The 8,718-nt window shown below is 42.0% G+C and overlaps 1 long non-coding RNA gene across 1 annotated transcript; it reads left to right on the top strand.

The window, feature by feature from the left end:
• Positions 1 to 824: 824 nt before the first annotated feature.
• LOC133931315 (uncharacterized) lies at positions 825 to 2,838 on the top strand. The gene is made up of 3 exons (XR_009911885.1): positions 825 to 1,221; positions 1,326 to 1,493; positions 2,526 to 2,838. It is a non-coding gene; the product is annotated as an uncharacterized LOC133931315 (long non-coding RNA).
• Positions 2,839 to 8,718: the final 5,880 nt, after the last annotated feature.

Raw genomic sequence — 8,718 nt, 5'->3', positions numbered from 1 at the left:
TATACATAGGTACTTGACCTTCTCCCCCCTTAACATCCCCTACCTTGTTGTAAGTTACAAACTACTTCCCTCCCTGATAAAATTTTGAAAAAAGGGTAACCTTCCCGTACTACCTACTACAAAGTTCCCCTCTTGATCTCTGATCATAAAACCTTATCCACCTTCTCCATTAGTTACATCAAAAACACCATCGAAATTATAAAGTCATCAACCCTATACCCTAATAAATTGTGTCCCCTCCATATTGCCTTTGTCATTATCTCATTGCCTCCGCTCCATAGCACATTGCTTTGACCACAAGTCCTTGCTGCCGTGCACCCCATATCCCCTAGCAAGATCTTGTCTCCTGCAAGATTTCATGGGTATCCCCTCAACCCTCATGGTTGCCCCCTCATCCTCCCACAACCTCCGCTCCGACCCATACACGCCCCTGCTCTGTCCACTATTTTAGACAATAATTCTCGTCTTCCCTCTTTAGTGCCTACCCTAGCCATCGCCACTGCCCGTACTTCGCCTCTCCCCACTGTATAGCTCTATCAGTCGGTTGATTAATACAAACTATTTTAAGCACATATAATTAGCGTTTTTAAAAAACTACTTGGGATAATCACTAATATTATGATAGGCAGTTTTTAAAAACATAGAGCCGCGTGAGAGAAAGAGATAGAATCCCATTTTTAAAACAAATAGTCATTATGCACGCGAGAACAGAGATTTGCCTTAAAAAAAAAAGGAAAACAGAGGTTCCTTTGAATATTGACACCGGAAAGTGAAAACAGGGGCTCGTTTGAATCTTCGCAGCGGGAAGTAAAAAAATGGGCGGGTCCTCAATTTTCCCATCCTATCTCCGCGTCCTGCTCTCTGCCTCCCTCACTTCCCCCCTCCGGCCACAGCGCCTCAATCCCGCTGCTGTCCAAACCCTCCACCCTAACTGCCTCAACCCGTCGCTGAATCAAGTGAAATGGGGCTGGAGAGGAGGTTGCTATTCACAGCCGCCTCAGCGCAGGCCGAATCTCGTCGTCACCACGCTGAGAAGATAGAGAGTCATCACCGTCCCGAAGCCCCCGAACCGTACCAACAGAGTGGCGCTGGGCTTCGATCCAGCTCCAGAGCACAAGGCTGGGCCACTTTGTCGGTGAAGTCTCTTCTGCCTCAAGCTCCTACAGTCTGCAGATGCCGTAGAAGTTGTGTTCTGCCGCGGCACCTCAACCTCTTCCTCTTGTACGCTCTCTCTCTCTCTCTCCCTCCTTTCCTCCCTCCCTCACCCCCCTCCCCCCCCCCCTCTCTCTCTCTCTCTGTGTTGCTACCGTTCTGCTCCATACCAGATCGAGCCAATTTGGGAAGGTTAGAAGTAGGCAGCAGTCGCACCACTGCCGGATCTTGACGCGACATTAGTATCGGAGGCGATTTGCGGTGGCAAAGCACAAGGGGCATCGAAAGATCTTCCTGGCCATCCATGATTCGGTCCGTCTTCCTCATCTGCATCCTAAGAGGTAAATTTCACCAATAATCATGAGTTTCTGTTATACCTAGATCTGCAATGGCCACGATCTGTGATTCGGTACTGACGGTGATGGAATGTTGAAAGGTAGTAGTAATAGAGAACTATTCTTTGTAGTATGCTTTGCCCCTGTGACTGATGTGGGCGGTTGCTAATCACCCAAATTGCATGATGCAGTTTGCATTGCAGGGAAATCAGAAATATGTTCCAGACAAATGCTTCTCATTTTTTAACCGTACCTTATTTGCACATTATATGAACCTGAATAATTAGGGGAACACCTGATTTTTGTCTAAAATCATTGTTTCTTTTCTTCGTGTCATATTGTGAGGAGGGCGCAACTTTCTCCAGGATTTTGTCTTTGTATTGATAAGGCATGGTCGAGGTGTTGATATCCTGGCTTTCTTTTCATGTGCTCGCTTGCTTCGCAGTCATGCATTTTTGCCGCCCAAATGAACCCACTAGACTATATAATGCAAATTAATTTTCCAGAATTGTATTAGAAATGGGGTCTTCATATAATTGTTATAGACATAGGTGTCATAGATTGGTGTCAGAAGATTCTTCTCCAACTCATACTCAACCAGACGAACTGCATGCTATCACCGACGTTCTGAATATATTGAGGTCTCCTAGCTGGACTCAGGACCTGAAAACGTGTCGGACGCTAGGATTTAATGAAGTAGTGTTTATGATGACTAATATGGATACCACATTTTATTTCTTGAAAATAGATTGGCGTAATACTCAACAGAAATCTGATATTGAACTGCTCAATAGAGACCATATCTGCAATGCTCAATGCATTATTGTAATGTCTGGCTACTATGTGGCAAAATGTACGTTTTCACTTATGGAGTTCAGTGAGTTATTTCGTTACTTCCCCTTTTTTTTGTCGATTCTCCTTGCCCATAGTTGATTAAAGTACAGTACTTTAAAGCTGCAAAAGGATCACTTATGCCATTTCCTTTACATGTATTTTTGCTACAAGTTGACACTTTTTGCTAATGTGTTAATGTTTCAGGCCACTAAGTATTCAGAACAAGCTATGGTGAAGTCCTTTGGCTTTGGAAGAAACTATGATGGCATAAGCTCTTAACTGTACAAGCTACACATGCAAGAGCCTTGAGATGCAGATACAAAAAACCTATAGAGGCTGGCCGATTGCAAACTTATGGTTATCGAATTGTAACGGAAGTTAACCGGAGCACCAAAAAAATCATGTGTGTTTATCATCTTATGGCGAAAAGATGAAACTGCAAGTCTGCTTTTGAATTCAATTGTAAAATGAGATGAATATCATGTGTAACATGTATTATATTTGATGTTTATGCTGATTTGTGATGGGCTGAAAGGAGTATAGTTTATGATGAAAAAATAAGTCATTGATTGGACTTGTGAACTTAGTTGGGCCGTGAAACATAGGCCAGAAAGTTGGCTGGCTGAAAAACTAGAATGGGCTAGAAAACATGGGTTAAAATAATTGGATTGGGTTGAACTAAATACACATTGCGAGATTGGGCTTACAAAATAGGCAAGGCCTAACACATTGGGCCAACAAAATGGGCTAGCTCACAAATAGTTAGGTCACTATATGCGCTTCGACACAACAGACTAGACAATTAAAATGGGCTTCACACATATTATGACAAAAAAATCATGGGCTTTGCATAAATTATGACGAAAGAAATCGTCGTAAATACAGCCACATCAAATGCCAAGTTGGATCCTACGTGGGCTGATCAAATTTTCAATGATGATTGGAATCTGACGTGGCAGTGTCATAGAAATTATGATGTCAAAGTATTCGTCACTAATTCTATGATGATTTTTTTTTCTGTTTCATCACATAAAGCTATCACAGACGCACTATGACAGTTAGTTTTTTTGTCACATGAGTATCATAGATTTCATGGTATAGCAAAAATTTCTCAATCCATGATGAAATCTGATTGTCATAGTTTAGCAGATTTCTTGTAGTGTTGACACTTAGAACACCAACGATGCATTTTTTTTAAGTGTGCTCTGTTCTGTTACACTTGCTGCACCATTTTACATGACCATCTTCTGCTTCATCCATGTCATTAACGAGCCTTGTAGTCCCATATCGTCTCTTCTTCTACTCTATCTTCTCAGGATCAGGGATGAACACACAATCAGATCTAGGTTCCTTGGTAAAAGAACTATAAATCTTGAAACTATAGACCTCATAGTTCCATGTGTTAAACAAAACTTCTTCTTGAAGTAGTCGGAGATGTACCTCTGAGTCCTCATCCCTGTCACAGCACACACGTCAATCACATGTGAGCACAGCTTGTGCAGTAGCATCGACTGTAGTAGCTGCAAACACACCTGTCATCGAAGATAGTGCACTTATAGATAACTCTCTCACGCTTGTCCCCTCCTCCTTCCTTCGTCCTTGTATAGAACTTCGTATCTGTGCTATACAGTTCCCATGTCTTTCACCTCGTGCATCTTGAAGTATGAACTATACAAAATTAGACGAGCATCATCACCCACCAGCTCTCCCTAAAATACTTTCAGGTATCTTAAAGTATGAACTCTACAATCCCCACCAGCGATAAACCTCTCACATATTTCATCACACAGTTATAAATCTCTGCTAAATTTGTAGTCATAATGTCGTACTTAGCCCTGTTTGTGTCATAGAGCAAAGCCCACTTCTCGTTCGGCTCATTCTCAATCCACTCGCTAAATGACCAGGTAGATGAACCAGTTATGCCAATGTCATTGTCCATTAGTAGGGACTCAAGAGGTATTAGTTCATACTCTTGTTCATAGTTCAGATTCTTCATAATTTGGGCGTACATCACATTGGCGAGAAAGGCTGAACTGATATTCTTGTGGCTAGACTCAAGTTCGTGCATCGTGCAAGTGTGATCCACCACAAACCACAATTGACACCTCCCAATACTCAACCCACTTCTCCTTAAAGTCGTGCACCCACCACGAGCAACCCTCTTCATGCACTTGACATCATATTTCTTTTTGCTTGACTTGACAACATAAAATTGTCGTTGAAGCGATGCTACCCATTGAGTCACAACATCCTTCATTGCCTGATTGGTAGGATACCTAGCACCCTCCGTCACCTCATTTTGCGTATACTGGCACCTGATTTCCCTTATTCACCATAAGGTTGTTAAAGTTGGGATTGTTCCAGTCCGTGAGATCATCCGATATGTCATACTTAGAAGATTCGTCAGCCTTTAAATCATCCTACTCTATCTGTTCAATTAGAGAAGGGATTTGTTTCACTTCGTCTGCCTCATCGGACGGTTCAGTCGGATAATCCAATGAATATGTAGCATCCGGATCAACATCCTCATTACTCTCATCCTCATCAACCTCCTCCTCTGTGTACCTCCTACCCTGCATCTCCCCAACTACCTACTTATTCTTCCATTACACAAGAAACATAGGTGCCAACCTCTTTGCACAACATCCTGCAGATACATCATCCAGACTTGATCTTCCCTAAGCGGGTACACCTCCCGGTACACATATCTCTCATATGGTTGCTCACAATGCCAATTGTCATCTCTTGAATCTCGAGATCTATTTGAAAACTCCGCATCAACCAGGCGTACAAGTTTTTGGCCCTCTTCAGCATAGGTCTGAAGATACTGTTGTCCATTGACTTAAATACAAACAGTACTACCCCTTCTGGACTATATAATATTTCACTGTCCCCATAAAAAATAATAAACTACCACTTATCCGACATACTTGCCAACCATCGACAAAAAACCCTAACATTATTGTGACATAACATAAAAAATTAAGTAAAACTACATCTATAATAATGCAACATTCATTAAAAACATAGCCCAACATGTAATCTATATTACAATAAAATATCCCCAGGTCGATACATCAAACACCTCTAAATCCTACATCTACTACCTCAGTTATACCTACACTATGTCTAAGATACCTAACATATGTTTAAATACTACATCTAAATACTAAAATATGCGTACAAACATGATCTAATTGATAAACTATATCTAACTCTAATTTTAAAACTAGACCTACATTCTAGCCTATATCTAGTAGCTATCTTATTGGGTTTGTGAAATAATCATCTAAAACCTAACCTATGTCAGAAACCTAGCACTAGTAGATATCCTACCAGAATTGGTAAACAAAAAAAAATTAGAAAACGTACCTCTTTCCTTCGGCAAGGCTTTGCCCCCAATTTCTCCTCCCTCCCCTCCCCTCCCCTCTCCTCCCCTCTCCTCCTCTCCTGCCTCACTCTCGGCTGGGTTGTAATCAAATGGGATGCTGACATTGGTAGGGTCAACGTGGCTGATTTTTATACTAAAAAAGGTCTCGCTTGAACAATGGGCGACACCTTTTAGGTGCGCCCGCCAGGCATCATTGCAAGGATGGTCTCACTCATTGACCAGGTGATATGCCATGTCACCGCATATTTTTTGCCACCTCCATGCGCTTCCTGCAAGAACAATAGGTGAATAGTGCTAGCTAGGATGCATAGTCTGTTAGTACGGTATAGCAATCCATCATTCAGCACATATTTATTCCAAGTTCTTCCTTCTTTACAATGTTCAAAAGCATCTTTAAAGTCCAAATCAGTAGCATATAATCCTTTAATTGTTTCTAAACCAAAAATCTTATGATCGAGTTGGGACAACATGGTATAACGTCTAGATAACGCATCTGCAATGACATTGTCTTTACCTTTCTTGTGTTTAATGATATAAGGAAATGACTCTATAAATTCAACTCATTTAGCATGACGTTTGTTCAGTTTGGCTTGGCTTCTAATATGTTTCAAAGCTTCATGATCAGAATGAATAATAAACTCCTTGGGCCAAAGATAATGTTACCATGTTTCTAAAACTCGCACTAAAGCATACAACTCCTTATCATAAGTCGAATAATTAAGAGATGGCCCATTCAATTTCTCACTAAAATAAGCAACGGGTTTACCTCCTTGTAGTAGCACTCCTCCAATTCCAATGCCGCTAGCATCACATTCTAACTCAAAAGTCTTATCAAAGTCCGGAAGTTAGAGTAGAGGTGCATGCGTAAGCTTCTCTTTCAGCGTATTAAAAGCTTGTTCTTGTGCTGGCCCCCATTGGAACGGAACGCCCTTCTTTGTCAACTCATTGAGTGGGGCAGCAATGGTGCTGAAATCTCTCACAAAACGCCAATAGAACCCTGCAAGGCCATGAAAGCTTCTCACTTGTGTGATAGTCCCAGGGGTCGGCCAGCTCTTGATGGCTTCAATTTTAGCTTCACCCACTTCAATTCCCTATGGAGTAACAACATAGCCAAGAAAAACAACTCTATTCGTGCAAAAGGTGCACTTGTCAAGGTTACCAAACAAACGTGCCTCTCTCAAAGTAGTAAAAACAGCACGTAGATGATCAATGTGTTCTTCATGTGACTTGCTATAGATCAAAATATCATCAAAGTACACCACCACAAATCTTCCTATGAAAGTATGTAAAACCTCATTCATCAATCTCATGAAAGTGCTAGGTGCATTAGTTAAACCAAAAGGCATCACCAACCACTCATATAGACCGAACTTAGTTTTGAAAGCAGTTTTCCATTCATCTCCCAATTTCATTCTTATTTGGTGGTAACCACTACGCAAGTCAATCTTCGTGAAAATAATAGAACCACTCAACTCATCAAGCATGTCGTCTAGCCTAGGAATAGGGTGACGATACCTTATTGTGATATTATTAATGGCTCTACAATCAACACACATGCGCCATGTACCATCTTTCTTAGGAACCAAAAGAACAGGAACAGCACAAGGACTAAGGCTCTCTCGTACGTACCCACGGTCCAAAAGGTCTTGGACTTGTCGCTGAATTTTCTTAATCTCCTCCGGATTGGTCCTATATGCAGCACGGTTTGGCAAAGTCGCTCCCGGGATCAAATCTATTTGGTGCTCTATCCCTCTCAATGGTGGCAGCCCCGGGGGCATCTCAGCTGGAAAGACATCCTTATACTCCTGCAAAGCAGGCAAAGAGCTAGGTATATCATCAATTGAAAATAAAACCTCTTTGCATACCAAAGCATAGCACAAAGTATCATTATCTTGAATTTCAGCAAGGTCAGATTTAGTAGCAAGCATAACACCACCCTTTAACTTAATGCCTTTGGACCTAGGTGTGTTCTTCTCTTTCTTAGGTGGGAAAATAGATTGAGCTACTTGCTGATTTTCAGATTCCAAAACACGTTCTTTCTTTTCTTTTTCAGCTAGCGCTTTATCACATTGCACAATTTCAGCTGGTGTCAAAGGATGCAAAGAGATTTTCTTTCCCTTGTGCATGAGAGAGTATTTATTACTTCTACCATGGTGTGAAGCATCGGTATCAAATTCCCAAGGACGGCCTAACAAAAGTGAACATACTTGCATAGGTACTACATCAAAATCAGCATAGTCATGGTAGGAACCAATAGAAAAATGTACTCTCGCAGATTGTGTTACCTTAACCTTACCACTGTTATTGAACCACTGAATGTAGTATGGACGAGGATGTGCACGTGTTGGCAAGGAAAGATTCTTCACAAGATCGGAGCTCAAGAGGTTGTTGCAACTCCCGCCATCAATTATGGTACGAACACGTGCATCTTTGACAATGAGGAATGTCTGGAATAGATTATGGCGTTGTAGCTGCTCTGCTTGCCCCATTTGAGAACTCAAAACTCGCTTCACAATGAAGGTGCGTGCTGCATAACTCTCCGTGGTAGCAGTACCACTAATCTCCTCCCCCTCACTATCCATGTCATGATCGGCAGCAAGATTAGCTTCAAATGCATATTCTTCCTCGACATCACTATGACTAACATATCCACCATCTGCTGTTGCGGAGTATGCTCGCTGGCTTGGGCAATCCTTCATGACGTGGCCAATACCTTGGCAGCGACGGCACACAATGCCCGTTGTACGACCCGTGGTAGCTGCACCTGAAGAAGAGCTTGGCATTGGATCCTGCGAAACAGTAGATTTACTCACCTCACGTGATGGTTGTGGTGCTCCTACTGAACGCACCCGAGTGTTGGAGGAGGGGGCAGCAGATCGTGTAGATGTAGAAGGGAATGTTGTTGCTTGTCCCGGTGGTACTCGTGAAGTAGATGTACTCCCAAAATTGTTCCATAATTTCTGCACCTGTTGTCGACCCTGCAGTTCTTTTTCTGCCAAGATAGTA

Source organism: Phragmites australis, chromosome 10 (genome assembly GCF_958298935.1).
Source record: "Phragmites australis chromosome 10, lpPhrAust1.1, whole genome shotgun sequence".
In the NCBI taxonomy this organism is placed as follows: domain Eukaryota; kingdom Viridiplantae; phylum Streptophyta; class Magnoliopsida; order Poales; family Poaceae; genus Phragmites; species Phragmites australis.
Note: the sequence above shows the minus strand (reverse complement) of the source record. Positions and strands in the feature narration are given on the sequence as shown.